Raw genomic sequence first — 19,855 nt, forward strand, 5'->3', positions numbered from 1 at the left:
AGCTTATAGTTGAAGTTGAAGCTTATAGTTAGAGCTGGAGCTTATTTTTGAAGATAGAGCTTCTTACATTTATAAGTATTTGGTAATTATTTGGAGGTGAAACTTATGGTTGTAAATTGATAATAAGGAAAATGATTAATATGTAAATTAATTAAATGAAGGACTTTTTAATAGTTTTATATTTCATAAGCTTTACTTATTTCAACAAGTTAGTTAGAAGGAGCTTAGTTTTTAAGAGATTATCATTTTCATAAGTTCTACTTTTTAAGTCATTCAAATAAAGCTTATAGCTTATTAAAATTATTAAGTTCAAGCTCCTATAAGCTCTCATAAACTTTTATAAGCTCGCTTACGGCTGTAGCTGGAGCTTATGGGTTAGAGCTGGAGTTGGAACTTATTTTGGAAGCTGGTAGCTGAAATTTATTATTAAAATAAGTGTTTGGTAAATTAGCTGATCTTATTTTCTAATTTAAAAGCTCTATTTTTTTCGTAGGCTACTACAAGGAGCTTATTTTTTAAGAGCTTATGATTTTCTTAAGTTCTACATTTTATATGTGATGCCCCGTACAAAACCATCGTGTACGAATCATCAACAACAGGATCATTACAAGGTTAAGTACTATATGCTGTAATAAAAGAAGTTGCATTCACGATAAAAAGATGACGTCATAACCGACATCAATTGTTTTACACCAACAGTATGTTTCTACGAATAGCAAGCATGAATAAATGTATGTGACCCTTAGGTCGTTACAAAACATAGTTCAAAAGTATTAAAGTTTGAATGCAAGATAAACAGTTCATGCGGTGATAACACTAGAGCAGCGGGTGTCTACGGCAAGACTAGCACGACAGCGGAAGCAAATAACCTTAAGCACCTGAGAAAAACATGCTTAAAAACGTCAACACAAAGGTTGGTGAGCTATAGTTTAAGTATAACAGTATGTAAGGTAGGCCACGAGATTTCAGTGCTACAAAGAGCGTTTCAAAATAGTATGATAAAGTATATGTTAACCGTGGGCACTTGGTAACTAACTTAATGTTTATACCCCCTGAAAGTACACTTGGCAAGTGCGTATGTTTACGAAGTATTAAACACTCGTTAAATGCTAGCGCTACTAGCCCGAGTGGGGATGTCAAACCCTATGGATCCATATCTAAGATTCGCGTTCACGGTTCAAAAACCAATGATTAAACGTTACCGAGCTAAAGGGAATGTTTATGCCGTTTTATAACCCACACATATATAAGTTTAAGTACTCGTGCCTAGTATGTAAAACATAAAATCCGCATGTATTCTCAGTTCCCAAAATAAGTTAAAGTAAAAAGGGAATGCTATAACTCACAATGATAATGTATTCGTAAAGTCGGTTCAGAAAAGGTGTGCAAGTAATCGGTCCGAAGGTCCTCAACCTAAGTCAAATAGTACTAAGTCCGTAAATCGTCTTAATAGGTTTAAAAGTATGTAAATAAGGTCTTAAGGGTCATCATCATTCATCATCAAACATAAGGCGTAAAGTAAGTTTCGTTTATGAAAGTAGTTTAAAACAAAGGCTGATTTCAGTCAGTCACCACGGCCTCTACCCTTACTGAAACAAGGTGAGACCAGTGGCCATGGCTCTGTATATGAGTCCTTTAAGTGTGGTAAAATTTACGGAAGCAAACTCGTCTTCGTTTGACCGTGGTGACGGTCTAAGTGCGAGTAGGTCAGAAATTTCTACACAACGTTAAAAGGACATAGTGACGATCGGAGGGCCATAAATCCTAAACCATAACTCGGATTAAGACGAGTCCTATATGAAAAGTTATCTAATCGAAAAGATCTATCTGAAAATCATGGTTACAGTAGCCCAAGTTTATTGGTCTGTTACATAAACAGCACAACAGTAGGTAGAAGACAGAAAGCAGTAAAATAATGGGTTCCGGTGAGTTTGATGCTTGATGCTTATCACGGTTCTCATCCTTGATGCGTATAGCTTCAAGTGTACAACTCGTTGATGTGTTTGCATCATATTGACCAAGATTTAACCATCATAACCCAAGTGCAAGTCTAAGACATGAAGCACAACTCACTTAAGAGTTGTATGAAGTTTGATGAACCAAAGTTACATCAAAGTCTTAGATCTAACACATACATGAACTTTAAGACTAATAATAAGTTACAAACTTGAAAGTGAACTTATGAAATCAAGATCTTAAGTTGTAGAACATAGTTCTTAGCTTGATCTTGAAGATCCAAGACTCAAAAGTCTAGATCTAACATAAGTGTACAAAGTTATAATTAAAAAGTTTCATTTACATGTCCTTGAACTTTTAAAGTTACTTTTAGTTCAAGATTTATGAGATCAAAGTTAACTAGTAACATTTGACCAATCACAACCAACAAACAAGAAATTAAAGTGTATAATATGAAGAAATAAACTAAGTAAACAAGTAATTAGTTCATGGTTTGTTCATACTTTAAAGATTCAAACCAAAGTTTGATCTTTAAGAAAGTAAACTTTAAAGTTTACTAACATGACTTTCAAGTATGATTTGTAACACATGAACTTGCAATCTTTTAAGAAAGTGTATGTAGAACATAATTAGTAAGTTAAGTTCTTGTGTGTTCTTGAAGATACAAGATAAAAGAAGAATCAAACTAGAAAGTTTATTCTTGTAACATGTAAGTAAGTAACAACAATTAACAAAGACAAGTAGTTAAACAATAATCAAGAACAAGTAACAAATAACAAATGATGATGATGATCTAGGGTGTTCATGTTTCGGTTTTGTAAGAAAAGAAAAGGAAGAAAAGAAGTTCATAATGCTTACAATCTAGACAGAAAAAGAGAGGAAAAGTTGAGAGGATTTTGTGTGTGTTTGAATGAGAGTAAACAAGTGAGCAAGTAGTAAGTAAAAAAAAGATTTGAATCCCTTTTGTCTAAGGGGAGCCGACGGTTAGGAGTGGGTCAAGGGGGAGGAGTTTAACCACTAGCTCATTACATGTAAAGCCTTACAAAAATTGGATATTAGATGTATGTGCATGGGGATTAAGAGTTAACAAGATTCCAAGTATTCTAACTACTAGTTCACATTTAATTTGGTACTTACACATGAAAGAGTGGGCTAACTAAGTCCATTTAAAAGGTAGGGTGGGCTTGGAAGCCCAATATCATGAGTCCATTTACTTTAAACAAGCCCAAGTTCCATTAATTAACAATTAAATCCAATTAAAGCCCAAGTAACTAACTAATTACCATAGTTAATTAAAATGATTAATAAAATTAATCATGAATGTAAATAATCCTTGAAAATATTATTCGTGTAAGTTCCGGGTGTCACAAAGACGTTTCGGGCAATTAAAGTCAAGTTCGGGCAATTATGGCAACATGTAAATGTAATAACATACATTTGTTTAATCACACGTATTAATAATAATTATTATTAATAAATAAACGTTGGAAAATCCAGGGTCGTTACATTACCCACCTGTTAAAGAAAATTTCGTCCCGAAATTTTAAGCTGAAGGTGATGGAGGAGTCGGGAAAATGTGAGGATACTTCCGCATCATTTGGTCCACTCGCTCCCAAGTAAACTCAGGTCATCGTTTGGCATTCCATCGTACTCGTACAATCGGAATCTTGTTGCGTTTCAAAGTTTTGATCTCACGATCCATAATTTCAACAGGTTCTTCCACAAAGTGAAGTTTGTTGTCAATCGTAAGTTCTTCAAGTGGTATGATAAGTTCAGGTGCAGCAAGACACTTCTTCAAGTTTGACACATGGAAGGTAGGATGAACTGAGCTCAATTGTGCTGGTAGATCTAAACGGTAAGCAACGGGTCCAACACGTTCCAAGATTTCAAAAGGACCAATGTATCGTGAGTTTAACTTTCCACGTTTTCCAAAACGGATCACACCTTTCCAAGGTGCAACCTTCAACATTACACGATCACCAACGTTGAATTCAAAGTCCTTACATTTACGGTCTGCATAACTCTTTTGGCGATCACGGGCCACCTTAAGTCTAGCTTGGATCTGAGCAATCTTCTCCGTGGTTTCGTGGACGACCTCAGGTCTGGTGATTTGCTTTTCGCCTACTTCGGCCCAACAAATAGGAGATCGGCACTTGCGGCCATACAATGCTTCAAAAGGTGCAGCATTAATGCTCGAGTGATAACTGTTGTTGTACGAGAATTCGGCTAGTGGCAAATGCCTTTCCCAGGCCTTTCCAAAATCAATGACACATGCACGCAACATGTCCTCCAAGGTCTGAATCGTTCGTTCACTTTGCCCGTCAGTCTGAGGATGATAAGCAGTACTCATGTCAAGACGAGTTCCCATGGCTTCTTGCAAAGAACGCCAAAATCTAGAAGCAAAACGGGGATCGCGATCGGAGATGATCGATAAAGGTACACCGTGACGAGATACAACCTCTTTGATGTATAGTTAAGCAAGTCTCTCCATTGTATCCGTTTCTTTCATTGCTAGAAAGTGTGCATATTTGGTAAGGCGGTCAACAATAACCCAAATAGTATCGTATCCGCCCACCGTCTTTGGTAGCTTGGTGATGAAATCCATTGTTATCCTTTCCCACTTCCATTGTGGGATCTCCAGCTGTTGAAGTAACCCAGAAGGTCTCTGATGCTCGACCTTAACTTTCGAACAAGTCAAACACTTCCCAACATAAGTTGCAACGTCCTTCTTAAGATTCGGCCACCAATACTGTTCTTTAAGGTCGTGGTACATTTTGACCGCTCCAGGATGAATCGAATATCTCGACTTGTGGGCTTCATCAAGTATAAGGTTTCGTAGATCTTCGTAATAAGGTACCCAAATTCTTCCGGCATAACATCGGAGTCCTGACTCCCTAACCTCGAATCGAGAGACAAGTATGTTCAAATGTTCATGAGATATATTCTCCTCCTTGAGAGCCTCATCTTGGGCTACTCTGATCTGGCTGTTGAGGTTCGATTGGGTGGTGATGTTCAGAGCCCTAACACGAAGAGGTGCCGTCCTCTCCTTTCGGCTTAAAGCGTCAGCTACAACATTGGCCTTGCCAGGGTGATAACGGAGTTCACAATCGTAGTCGTTGAGCGTCTCGATCCATCGACGCTGTCTCATATTCAGTTGTTTCTGATCGAAGATGTGCTGGAGACTCTTGTGATCGGTGAAGATAGTGCTTTTAGTTCCATACAAATAGTGTCTCCACAATTTAAGTGCAAAGACAACGGCTCCAAGTTCAAGATCGTGAGTAGTGTAGTTCTGCTCGTGAATCTTCAGTTGGCAGAAGGCATAGGCAATAACCTTTGATCGTTGCATCAGTACACAACCAAAACCACTTTTTGATGCATCACAATAAACAACGAAGTCATCACTGCCTTCGAGAAGCGATAGGATAGGTGCTGAGGTTAACTTCTTCTTCAAAGTTTGAAATGCTGATTCGTGTGTGGGTTCCCAAATGAACTTCTTGCCCTTGTGAGTCAGCGCGGTCAAAGGACGCGCAATCAGAGAAAATCCTTCAATGAATCTTCGGTAATAACCGGCGAGACCTAGGAATTAGCGAATGTGAGTCGGAGTAGTGGGGGTCTCCCACTTACTGATGGCTTCAATCTTGGCGGGATCAACTTTGATACCCTGGTCGCTCACAACATGACCCAGAAATTGAACTTCCTTCAACCAAAATTCGCACTTGGAGAATTTGGCGTAAAGTTGCTCTTGTCTTAAGAGTTCAAGCACTAATCGGAGGTGTTGCTCATGTTCTTCTTCGCTCTTAGAGTAGATGAGGATATCATCTATGAAGATGATAACAAACTTATCCAAGTACGGCTTGCAGATACGATTCATAAGGTCCATGAACACGGCAGGTGCATTTGTCAACCCGAATGGCATCACAAGAAACTCATAATGACCATAACGAGTTCTGAACGCAGTTTTCATCACGTCACTTTCCTTCACCCTTAGCTGTTGATATCCGGATCGCAAATCGATCTTTGAGTAAACGCTCGATCCTTGTAGTTGATCAAAAAGATCGTCAATTCGTGGAAGAGGATACCGATTCTTGATTGTCAATTTGTTGAGTTCACGGTAGTCGATACACATACGGAAGGATCCATCCTTCTTCTTCACAAACAATACAGGTGCGCCCCAAGGTGAGAAACTTGGTTGGATAAACCCTCGATCTAACAGCTCTTGTAGTTGACTCTGTAATTCTTGCATCTCAGAAGGTGCGAGTCTATAAGGTGCGCGAGCAACAGGTGCAGCTCCTGGCACTAAATCAATCTGAAACTCTACTGCTCTCTGCGGCGGCAATCCAGGCAATTCCTCTGGGAAGACATCGGAAAATTCATTCACAATTCGAACGTCATTCACGCTCTTCACCTCATTTTCTACCGCTTTCACATGTGCTAGGACAGCAAAACGTCCCTTCTTCATAATCTTTTGCGCTTTCACGCAACTAATGAGGTTCAACTTCGAGGTACATCTCTCTCCATAGATAACTAGTGGTTCGCCATCTCCTTGTGGTATGCGAAGTGCTTTATCTCCACAGATAATATCGGCCTTTATCTTGCTCAACCAATCCATACCGACGATCACGTCAAAACTTCCCAGTTTGATTGGTATCAAATCAATTTCGAAATCTGAACCAGCTATGTTGATAATAGCTCCTCGACTAATGTGGTCAACTTTTTCAAGTTTACCGTTGGCGACCTCGACAAGCATACTTTCTTTTAACGGGACTATTGACCAATTAATCTTATCGCAAAAATGTCTACATACATAACTTCTATCCGTACCAGTATCAAACAAGACATAAGCTAAAAGATTGTTGATTTTGAATATACCTTTCACCAAGTCGGGGTTTTCTCGGGCGTCCCTTGCATTAACATTAAAAGCTCTACCACGAGGTGGTCCGCCGTCTTTTCGCTTGTTTGGGCACGCATTTCTGAAATGGCTCGTCTGCCCGCATTCGTAACACTTCCTCGGCCCTGTGGGGTTCGGCTTCCCATTCAAAGTGGTGACATTGCAGTCTTTCCCGATATGCCCAGCCCGTTGACACTTTTCGCAAACCACATTTCAATATCCAGTATGGTGCTTGTAGCACCGTTTGCATTGTGGTAAGGTTCCTTTGTAGTTCGGGTTGGAGTTGGTGTTGTTGTTGGGGTTAGGGTTTTCATCGTTGTTGTGCCTCTTGGCGGAGGTCTGGTCATAGGTTCTCCCCCTGTTGTTGTTGTTGTTGTTGTTGTTGTTGTTGTTGTTGTTATTATCCCATTTTCGCTTTTCGCTACTACCAGCCTCAAACTTAGCCTTCTCCGGCTCATCAATAAGAATCTGATTCATGAGGGTATGCACCATGCGCATTGCTTCGGGAACATTCGGTGGTTTGGACGAGGTGACGTTTCCCTTGATGGACTTAGGGAGTCCCCAGAAGTACCTTTCCATTCGTTTGAATTCCGGGGTGACCATTGTCGGACACATCAGGGCTAGTTCCAAAAATCTCCTGTTGTAACCATCAAGGTCGTTCCCAACAGCCTTTAACTGCATGAATTCCATCTCCATCTTTTGTATTTCGGTTCTCGGACAATACTCATCAATCATTGCCGCTTTGAATTCCTCCCATGGCGTAGCATACGCCTCATCGATACCTTTCGCTTGAGCTAACGTGTTCCACCACGTTAGTGCGCCGTCAGATAGTGCGCACGAAGTAAACTTAGTCTTATTGTCCTCCGAACAGTTGCTAACTCTGAATACTGATTCAAGTTTCTCGAACCATCTGGTGAGACCAACAGGTCCCTCGGTTCCACTGAAGTTATGCGGTTTGCAGCTCTGGAATTCCTTGTAAGTACACCCATTTCGAATGGGTGGGATAACCGGTGGTGGTGGTGGTGGAGCTTGGAGGTTTCTTTCTGCTAGGGTTGTGGCTACACGTTCTTGGATCATCTCTTCAATTTGAGCAGCAGTAGGTGTGGATCGACCGTTAGCCATGATGTTCTAAACAAAAATTTTGACTCAAGTCAAAATCCAGTATGCAAGTAGTAATAATACAGTATATAGTAACCAACATGGAATCAAAACATCACATGCTATTAAATAACGCATCTAGGTACAAATACCACAGAATCATCGTACAGTAATGTAAATAGAACATCGTGCAAGAATTAAATAACGCAAAGTTCCATTCATTAATAATAATAAGTTTCATACATCTGAATAAGTTCGTACAATACATGAGTAATACAATAAACTACAACTAGATTACATAACGAAATCTAAATACAAAAGTCCTACGGTGAAGGTGGGTGAAGGATGTCCATAACCTGAGACATCTGTTCCTCAAGCTCAGCTACCCGAGCTCGGAGGATCTCCACCTCCCTTATCAATTCCTCGACTGTGGGAGATGGTAGGGCAGGCGGTGCCGGCGGTGCAGGTGGTGCCGGTGGTGCAGGTGGTGCAGGTGGTGCCGGTGGTGCGGGTGGTGCAGACCTCACGAAACGAGGTGCAGACATTCCGGCTCCAGAAATAGTCAGTACGTAACGAGGTGCCTTACGTATGAGTGGGTCGGTAGGGTACGACACAAGCCGCTTACGGGCAGTAACCCTCCGACGCCGACCAAAAGCGTCAGTGAAAGCACGACCTCCATTCACCCCTGGAATGACGGTGCCATCAGGACGGTACCGCTTCTTCGGCGGGGTGGAGGGTGCCTGTATAGGTACGTCATCAAGGTTCTATTCGTCGGAGTCACTGGAGTCATCTGTAGAGGAGTCATCGGATGAAGGATCATCAGAATCATGTGGTGGTGACACGGGTGGCTGAACTGGTCGTCCATGAGCGGCCATCATCTGTCTGTATCTGAATGGCAGAATCGGCACTAAACGTCCATCTGGAGCGCGTCGGCACGGCATGCGCATATGGTTACGGAATGGCCCTTCCCCGAACTCCGCGGGGATCACAACATCACTGATGCGGGGCTGTGACTCCGAGGATCCGGGAGCAGACGGAGCTGGAATCTCCGCAGGGTCCACGTGTCCATCGATAGTAGCCACTGGTGCAGGCGGCGGGCTGCTAGTCCCGGAAGATGAAGCGCTGGGGTCACTCGTGCGTATCGGGATCGGTGTGTCGGCAGCAGCAGTAGGTGTGGTGGCTGAAGAGTCTAAACTGTCCAAAACGATAGCAGGTGGTACATCCGACATCTGAACAAGGAAAAATAAATTTTCCAAGTCAGTAAGTCATAAAGCAAGCACGTATTAGGCCAACAGTTTAAATCACGTGTAACAATAAGTAGCATGGCAATAACAGCAAATCGTACGAAGGTAGCATGCAATCAAAAGCAAGTAATAGCATGCAGTAGTGAAATCATGTAGTAGCATACGGCATATAGTAGTAACAGTAAGCAGCAGCATGCAGTAAGTTCGGAGGAAACACGTAAAGTAGCAAGTTGTAGATTAGTCCTATTAGTGAATCCTACTCGGGTCGATATTAGACTCACTAATGCAACTTAAAGTAAAAAGGGAATGCTATAACTCACAATGATAATGTAGTCGTAAAGTCGGTTCGGAAAAGGTGTGCAAGTAATCGGTCCGAAGGTCCTCAACCTAAGTCAAATAGTACTAAGTCAGTAAATCGTCTTAATAGGTTTAAAAATATGTAAATAAGGTCTTAAGGGTCATCATCATTCATCATCAAACATAAGGCGTAAAGTAAGTTTCGTTTATGAAAGTAGTTTAAAACAAAGGCTGACTTCAGTCAGTCACCACGACCTCTACCCTTACTGAAACAAGGTGATACCAGTGGTCATGGCTCCGTATATGAGTCCTTTAAGTGTGGTAAAATTTACAGAAGCAAACTCATCTTCTTTTGACCGTGGAGACAGTCAAAGTGCGAGTAGGTCAGAAATTTCTGCACAACGTTAAAAGGACATAGTGACGATCGGAGGGCCATAAATCCTAAACCGTAACTCGGATTAAGACGAGTCCTATATGAAAAGTTATCTACTCGAAAAGATCTATCTGAAAATCAAAGTTACAGTAGCCCAGGTTTACTGGTCTGTTACAGAAACAGCACAACAGTAGGTAGAAGACAGAAAGCAGTAAAATAATGGGTTCCGGTGAGTTTGATGCTTGATGCTTATCACGGTTCTCATCCTTGATGCGTATAGCTTCAAGTGTACAACTCGTTGATGTGTTTGAATCATCTTGACCAAAATTTGACCATCATAACCCAAGTGCAAGTCTAAGACATGAAGCACAACTCACTTAAGAGTTGTATGAAGTTTGATGAACCAAAGTTACATCAAAGTCTTAGATCTAACACATACATGAACTTTAAGACTAATAATAAGTTACAAACTTGAAAGTGAACTTATGAAATCAAGATCTTAAGTTGTAGAACATAGTTCTTAGCTTGATCTTGAAGATCCAAGACTCAAAAGTCTAGATCTAACATAAGTGTACAAAGTTATAATTAAAAAGTTTCATTTACATGTCCTTGAACTTTTAAAGTTACTTTTAGTTCAAGATTTATGAAATCAAAGTTAACTAGTAACATTTGACCAATCACTGAAATGTCCCGTTCTTATTGATTAAAAACGTTCCATATTAATTGATTTCGTTGCGAGGTTTTGACCTCTATATGAGACGTTTTTCAAAGACTGCATTCATTTTTAAACAAACCATAACCTTTATTTCATCAATAAAGGTTTAAAAAGCTTTACGTAGATTATCAAATAATGATAATCTAATATATCCTGTTTACACACGACCATTACATAATGGTTTACAATACAAATATGTTACAACAAAATAAGTTTCTTGAATGCAGTTTTTACACAATATCATACAAGCATGGACTCCAAATCTTGTCCTTATTTAAGTATGCGACAGCGGAAGCTCTTAATAATCACCTGAGAATAAACATGCTTAAAACGTCAACAAAAATGTTGGTGAGTTATAGGTTTAACCTATATATATCAAATCGTAACAATAGACCACAAGATTTCATATTTCAATACACATCCCATACATAGAGATAAAAATCATTCATATGGTGAACACCTGGTAACCGACAATAACAAGATGCATATATAAGAATATCCCCATCATTCCGGGACACCCTTCGGATATGATATAAATTTCGAAGTACTAAAGCATCCGGTACTTTGGATGGGGTTTGTTAGGCCCAATAGATCTATCTTTAGGATTCGCGTCAATTAGGGTGTCTGTTCCCTAATTCTTAGATTACCAGACTTAATAAAAAGGGGCATATTCGATTTCGATAATTCAACCATAGAATGTAGTTTCACATACTTGTGTCTATTTTGTAAATCATTTATAAAACCTGCATGTATTCTCATCCCAAAAATATTAGATTTTAAAAGTGGGACTATAACTCACTTTCACAGATTTTTACTTCGTCGGGAAGTAAGACTTGGCCACTGGTTGATTCACGAACCTATAACAATATATACATATATATCAAAGTATGTTCAAAATATATTTACAACACTTTTAATATATTTTGATGTTTTAAGTTTATTAAGTCAGCTGTTCTCGTTAGTAACCTACAACTAGTTGTCCACAGTTAGATGTACAGAAATAAATCGATAAATATTATCTTGAATCAATCCACGACCCAGTGTATACGTATCTCAGTATTGATCACAACTCAAACTATATATATTTTGGAATCAACCTCAACCCTGTATAGCTAACTCCAACATTCACATATAGAGTGTCTATGGTTGTTCCGAAATATATATAGATGTGTCGACATGATAGGTCGAAACATTGTATACGTGTCTATGGTATCTCAAGATTACATAATATATAATACAAGTTGATTAAGTTATGGTTGGAATAGATTTGTTACCAATTTTCACGTAGCTAAAATGAGAAAAATTATCCAATCTTGTTTTACCCATAACTTCTTCATTTTAAATCCGTTTTGAGTGAATCAAATTGCTATGGTTTCATATTGAACTCTATTTTATGAATCTAAACAAAAAAAGTATAGTTTTCTAGTCGGAAAAATAAGTTACAAGTCGTTTTTGTAAAGGTAGTCATTTCAGTCGAAAGAACGACGTCTAGATGACCATTTTAGAAAACATACTTCCACTTTGAGTTTAACCATAATTTTTGGATATAGTTTCATGTTCATAATAAAAATCATTTTCTCAGAATAACAACTTTTAAATCAAAGTTTATCATAGTTTTTAATTAACTAACCCAAAACAGCCCGCGGTGTTACTACGACGGCGTAAATCCGGTTTTACGGTGTTTTTCGTGTTTCCAGGTTTTAAATCATTAAGTTAGCATATCATATAGATATAGAACATGTGTTTAGTTGATTTTAAAAGTCAAGTTAGAAGGATTAACTTTTGTTTGCGAACAAGTTTAGAATTAACTAAACTATGTTCTAGTGATTACAAGTTTAAACCTTCGAATAAGATAGCTTTATATGTATGAATCGAATGATGTTATGAACATCATTACTACCTTAAGTTCCTTGGATGAACCTACTGGAAAAGAGAAAAATGGATCTAGCTTCAATGGATCCTTGGATGGCTCAAAGTTCTTGAAGCAAAATCATGACACGAAAACAAGTTCAAGTAAGATCATCACTTGAAATAAGATTGTTATAGCTATAGAAATTGAACCAAAGTTTGAATATGATTATTACCTTGTATTAGAATGATAACCTACTGTAAGAAACAAAGATTTCTTGAGGTTGGATGATCACCTTACAAGATTGGAAGTGAGCTAGCAAACTTGAAAGTATTCTTGATTTTATGAAACTAGAACTTTTGGAATTTATGAAGAACACTTAGAACTTGAAGATAGAACTTGAGAGAGTTCAATTAGATGAAGAAAATTGAAGAATGAAAGTGTTTGTAGGTGTTTTTGGTCGTTGGTGTATGGATTAGATATAAAGGATATGTAATTTTGTTTTCATGTAAATAAGTCATGAATGATTACTCATATTTTTGTAATCTTATGAGATATTTCATGCTAGTTGCCAAATGATGGTTCCCACATGTGTTAGGTGACTCACATGGGCTGCTAAGAGCTGATCATTGGAGTGTATATACCAATAGTACATACATCTAAAAGCTGTGTATTGTACGAGTACGAATACGGGTGCATACGAGTAGAATTGTTGATGAAACTGAACGAGAATGTAATTGTAAGCATTTTTGTTAAGTAGAAGTATTTTGATAAGTGTATTGAAGTCTTTCAAAAGTGTATAAATACATATTAAAACACTACATGTATATACATTTTAACTGAGTCGTTAAGTCATCGTTAGTCGTTACATGTAAGTGTTGTTTTGAAACCTTTAGGTTAACGATCTTGTTAAATGTTGTTAACCCAATGTTTATAATAACAAAAGAGATTTTAAATTATTATATTATCATGATATTATGATGTATGAATATCTCTTAATATGATATATATACATTAAATGTCGTTACAACGATAAACGTTACATATATGTCTCGTTTCAAAATCATTAAGTTAGTAGTCTTGTTTTTACATATGTAGTTCATTGTTAATATAATTAATGATATGTTTACTTATCATAATATCATGTTAACTATATATATAACCATATATATGTCATCATATAGTTTTTTTACAAGTTTTAACGTTCGTGAATCACCGGTCAACTTGGGTGGTCAATTGTCTATATGAAACCTATTTCAATTAATCAAGTCTTAACAAGTTTGATTGCTTAACATGTTGGAAACATTTAATCATGTAAACATCAATCTCAATTAATATATATAAACATGGAAAAGTTCGGGTCACTACAGTACCTACCCGTTAAATAAATTTCGTCCCGAAATTTTAAGCTGTTGAAGGTGTTGACGAATCTTCTGGAAATAGATGCGGGTATTTCTTCTTCATCTGATCTTCACACTCCCAGGTGAACTCGGGTCCTCTACGAGCATTCCATCGAACCTTAACAATTGGTATCTTGTTTTGCTTAAGTCTTTTAACCTCACGATCCATTATTTCGACGGGTTCTTCGATGAATTGGAGTTTTTCGTTGATTTGGATTTCATCTAACGGAATAGTGAGATCTTCTTTAGCAAAACATTTCTTCAAATTCGAGACGTGGAAAGTGTTATGTACAGCCGCGAGTTGTTGAGGTAACTCAAGTCGGTAAGCTACTGGTCCGACACGATCAATAATCTTGAATGGTCCAATATACCTTGGATTTAATTTCCCTCGTTTACCAAATCGAACAACGCCTTTCCAAGGTGAAACTTTAAGCATGACCATCTCTCCAATTTCAAATTCTATATCTTTTCTTTTAATGTCAGCGTAGCTCTTTTGTCGAATTTGGGCGGTTTTCAACCGTTGTTGAATTTGGATGATCTTCTCGGTAGTTTCTTGTATAATCTCCGGACCCGTAATCTGTCTATCCCCCACCTCACTCCAACAAATCGGAGACCTGCACTTTCTACCATAAAGTGCTTCAAACGGCGCCATCTCAATGCTTGAATGGTAGCTGTTGTTGTAGGAAAATTCTGCTAACGGTAGATGTCGATCCCAACTGTTTCCGAAATCAATAACACATGCTCGTAGCATGTCTTCAAGCGTTTGTATCGTCCTTTCGCTCTGCCCATCAGTTTGTGGATGATAGGCAGTACTCATGTCTAGACGAGTTCCTAATGCTTGCTGTAATGTCTGCCAGAATCTTGAAATAAATCTGCCATCCCTATCAGAGATAATAGAGATTGGTATTCCATGTCTGGAGACGACTTCCTTCAAATACAGTCGTGCTAACTTCTCCATCTTGTCATCTTCTCTTATTGGTAGGAAGTGTGCTGATTTGGTGAGACGATCAACTATTACCCAAATAGTATCAAAACCACTTGCAGTCCTTGGCAATTTAGTGATGAAATCCATGGTAATGTTTTCCCATTTCCATTCCGGGATTTCGGGTTGTTGAAGTAGACCTGATGGTTTCTGATGCTCAGCTTTGACCTTAGAACACGTCAAACATTCTCCTACGTATTTAGCAACATCGGCTTTCATAACCGGCCACCAAAAATGTTTCTTGAGATCCTTGTACATCTTCCCCGTTCCAGGATGTATTGAGTATCTGGTTTTATGAGCTTCTCTAAGTACCATTTCTCTCATATCTCCAAATTTTGGTACCCAAATCCTTTCAGCCCTATACCGGGTTCCGTCTTCCCGAATATTAAGATGTTTCTCCGATCCTTTGGGTATTTCATCCTTTAAATTTCCCTCTTTTAAAACTCCTTGTTGCGCCTCCTTTATTTGAGTAGTAATGTTATTATGAATCATTATATTCATAGATTTTACTCGAATGGGTTCTCTATCCTTCCTGCTCAAGGCATCGGCTACCACATTTGCCTTCCCCGGGTGGTAACGAATCTCAAAATCGTAATCATTCAATAATTCAATCCACCTACGCTGCCTCATATTCAGTTGTTTCTGATTAAATATGTGTTGAAGACTTTTGTGGTCGGTATATATAATACTTTTGACCCCATATAAGTAGTGCCTCCAAGTCTTTAATGCAAAAACAACCGCGCCTAATTCCAAATCATGCGTCGTATAATTTTGTTCGTGAATCTTCAATTGTCTAGACGCATAAGCAATCACCTTCGTTCGTTGCATTAATACACAACCGAGACCTTGCTTTGATGCGTCACAATAAATCACAAAATCATCATTCCCTTCAGGCAATGACAATATAGGTGCCGTAGTTAGCTTTTTCTTCAATAACTGAAACGCTTTCTCTTGTTCATCATTCCATTCAAATTTCTTCCCTTTATGCGTTAATGCAGTCAAGGGTTTTGCTATTCTGGAAAAGTCTTGGATGAACCTTCTGTAGTAACCAGCTAGTCCTAAAAACTGGCGTATGTGTTTCGGAGTTTTCGGGGTTTCCCACTTTTCAACAGTTTCTATCTTTGCCGGATCCACCTTAATACCTTCTTTGTTCACTATGTGACCGAGGAATTGAACTTCTTCCAACCAAAATGCACACTTTGAAAACTTAGCGTACAATTCTTCCTTCCTCAATACTTCTAACACTTTTCTCAAATGTTCACCGTGTTCTTGGTCATTCTTTGAGTAAATAAGTATGTCATCAATGAAAACAATGACAAACTTGTCAAGGTATGGTCCACACACTCGGTTCATAAGGTCCATGAACACAGCTGGTGCATTAGTTAAACCAAACGGCATGACCATAAACTCGTAATGACCGTAACGTGTTCTGAAAGCAGTCTTTGGAATATCATCTTCTTTCACCCGCATTTGATGATACCCGGAACGTAAGTCAATCTTTGAATAAACAGACGAGCCTTGTAGTTGATCAAATAAGTCGTCGATTCTCGGTAGTGGGTAGCGGTTCTTGATGGTATGTTTGTTCAACTCTCGGTAGTCGATACACAACCTGAATGTACCATCTTTCTTCTTGACAAACAAAACAGGAGCTCCCCACGGTGATGTGCTTGGTCGAATGAAACCACGCTCTAAAAGTTCTTGTAATTGGCTTTGCAGTTCTTTCATCTCGCTGGGTGCGAGTCTGTAAGGAGCACGAGCTATTGGTGCAGCTCCTGGTACAAGATCTATTTGAAATTCAACGGATCGATGTGGGGGTAATCCCGGTAATTCTTTCGGAAATACATCAGGAAATTCTTTTGCGACGGGAACATCATTGATGCTCTTTTCTTCAGTTTGTACTTTCTCGACGTGTGCTAGAACAGCATAGCAACCTTTTCTTATTAGTTTTTGTGCCTTCAAATTACTAATAAGATGTAGCTTCGTGTTGCCCTTTTCTCCGTACACCATTAAGGGTTTTCCTTTTTCTCGTATAATGCGAATTGCATTTTTGTAACAAACGATCTCCGCTTTCACTTCTTTCAACCAGTCCATACCGATTATCACATCAAAACTCCCTAACTCTACTGGTATCAAATCAGTCTTAAATGTTTCGCTAACCAGTTTAATTTCTCGATTCCGACATATATTATCTGCTGAAATTAATTTACCATTTGCTAATTCGAGTAAAAATTTACTATCCAAAGGCGTCAATGGACAACTTAATTTAGCACAAAAATCTCTACTCATATAGCTTCTATCCGCACCCGAATCAAATAAAACGTAAGCAGATTTATTGTCAATAAGAAACGTACCCGTAACAAGCTCCGGGTCTTCCTGTGCCTCTGCCGCATTAATATTGAAAACTCTTCCGCGGCCTTGTCCATTCGTGTTCTCCTGGTTCGGGCAATTTCTAATAATGTGGCCCGGTTTTCCACATTTATAACAAACTACATTGGCATAACTTGCTCCGACACTACTTGCTCCGCCATTACTCGTTCCGACACCATTTGTTCCTTTCGTTCTATTAACCCCTGGTCCGTAGACCTCACACTTCGCCGCGCTATGACCATTTCTTTTACACTTGTTGCAAAATTTGGTGCAGAACCCCGAGTGATTCTTTTCACACCTTTGGCATAGTTGCTTCTGATTGTTGTTGTTGTTGCGGTTATTATTGTTGTTGGGATGATTCTTGTAGTTGCTGTTGTTGTTGTTGTTGTTGTTGTTGTTGTTGTTGGGCCGTTTGTTGTAGTTGCGATTGATGTTGCGATTGTTGGGATAATTGTTGCGATTATTGTTGTAATTGTTGTTGTTGTTGTATTGGTGATTCTTATCACCGTTTTCCTCCCACTTTCTTTTGACTTGCTTCACATTGGCCTCTTCAGCAGTCTGTTCTTTAATTCTTTCTTCAATCTGGTTCACTAGTTTGTGAGCCATTCTACATGCTTGTTGTATGGAGGCGGGCTCGTGTGAACTTATATCTTCTTGGATTCTTTCCGGTAATCCTTTCACAAACGCGTCGATCTTCTCTTCCTCATCTTCGAATGCTCCCGGACACAATAGGCACAATTCTGTGAATCGTCTTTCGTACGTGGTAATATCAAATCCTTGGGTTCGTAACCCTCTAAGTTCTGTCTTGAGCTTATTGACCTCGGTTCTGGGACGGTACTTCTCGTTCATCAAGTGCTTGAATGCTGACCACGGTAGTGCGTACGCATCATCTTGTCCCACTTGCTCTAGATAGGTATTCCACCATGTTAACGCAGAACCTGTGAAGGTATGCGTAGCGTACTTCACTTTGTCCTCTTCAGTACACTTACTTATGGCAAACACCGATTCAACCTTCTCGGTCCACCGTTTCAATCCGATCGGTCCTTCGGTTCCATCAAATTCCAAAGGTTTGCAGGCAGTGAATTCTTTGTAGGTGCATCCTACACGATTTCCTGTACTGCTAGATCCAAGGTTATTGTTGGTATGTAGCGCAGCCTGTACTGCGGCTATGTTTGAAGCTAGAAAAGTACGGAATTCCTCTTCATTCATATTCACGGTGTGTCGAGTAGTCGGTGCCATTTCCTTCAAAATAGTTAAATGGAACAAGTTAATCATACAGAATATTAAGAGTAGTTAATAGTATTTCGTAGCATAATATGAACTCATTTATAAAAGCTTTTTCTTCATATTAGCGTTTTATAAGTTTAAATTCGGGTAGTACCTACCCGTTAAGTTCATACTTAGTAGCTAATATACAATTCAACTACTACAATTCTATATGAAAAACTGATTATACTAATATTTCGCGTTCAAACTTTTATACAATATTTTACAAACTTACAATACCGCTTATTTTACATAAAGCATGAAATATAGCACACAATAACTTTGATACAAGATAGTTGTGAAGACAATTCTAGCTAGTACACAAGTCGTTCAGCAAAGGCAATAAATACACGTAATTCATACGTCCAGAAACAAGTCATGCATTCTGGTTTTACTAGGACTACTTCCCATCCTTGGTCTTGTGCAACATAACCGTTATGGCCGTTGATAAGACAGCGTGTTGTAACGTCATCAAAGGGACGAGGGTTACGTAATGTCCAACAGTCCCGTAATAATCTAAAAACCTCATTTCTTACCCCAATTACCGACTCCGTCACTTGAGGAAACGTTTTGTTTAATAGTTGTAGCCCGATGTTCTTGTTCTCACTTTGGTGAGAAGCGAACATTACTAATCCGTAAGCATAACATGCTTCTTTATGTTGCATGTTAGCCGCTTTTTCTAAATCACGAAGTCCAATATTCGGATATATTGAGTCAAAATAATTTCTTAACCCATTGCGTAAAATAGCATTTGGGTTCCCCGCAATATATGCGTCAAAGTAAACACATCGTAACTTATGGATTTCCCAATGTGATATCCCCCATCTTCCAAACGAAAGCCTTTTATAAACCAAGGCATTCTTGGAACGTTCTTCGAATGTCTTACAAACTGATCTCGCCTTAAATAGTTGTGCCGAAGAATTCTGACCGACTCTAGACAAGATTTCATCAATCATGTCTCCGGGTAGGTCTCTTAAAATATTGGGTTGTCTATCCATTTTGTGTTTTTATACTGTAAAATAGACAAGAGTTAGATTCATAAAAAAAATTACTTATTAATACAAGCAATTTTTTTACATATATCATAAAGCATAAGCACACTATATTACATATATTACACCACACGAATACAACTATCTTATTCCGACTCGCTTGTTTCTTCTTCTTCGGTTTTGGTTCGTTTTGCCAAGTTTCTAGGGATATATGATGTTCCCCTAATACGAGCCGTCGTGATCCACATTGGTTTAGAAAAACCTGGTGGTTTAGAGGTTCCCGGGTCATTGTTACAACTTAAGGACTTCGGGGGTTGACGATACATATAAAGTTCATCGGGGTTGGAATTAGATTTCTCTATTTTTATGCCCTTTCCCTTATTATTTTCTTTTGCCTTTTTAAATTCAGTTGGGGTAATTTCTATAAC

The sequence above is a fragment of the Rutidosis leptorrhynchoides genome, chromosome 2 (genome assembly GCF_046630445.1).
Source record: "Rutidosis leptorrhynchoides isolate AG116_Rl617_1_P2 chromosome 2, CSIRO_AGI_Rlap_v1, whole genome shotgun sequence".
NCBI classification, from domain to species: domain Eukaryota; kingdom Viridiplantae; phylum Streptophyta; class Magnoliopsida; order Asterales; family Asteraceae; genus Rutidosis; species Rutidosis leptorrhynchoides.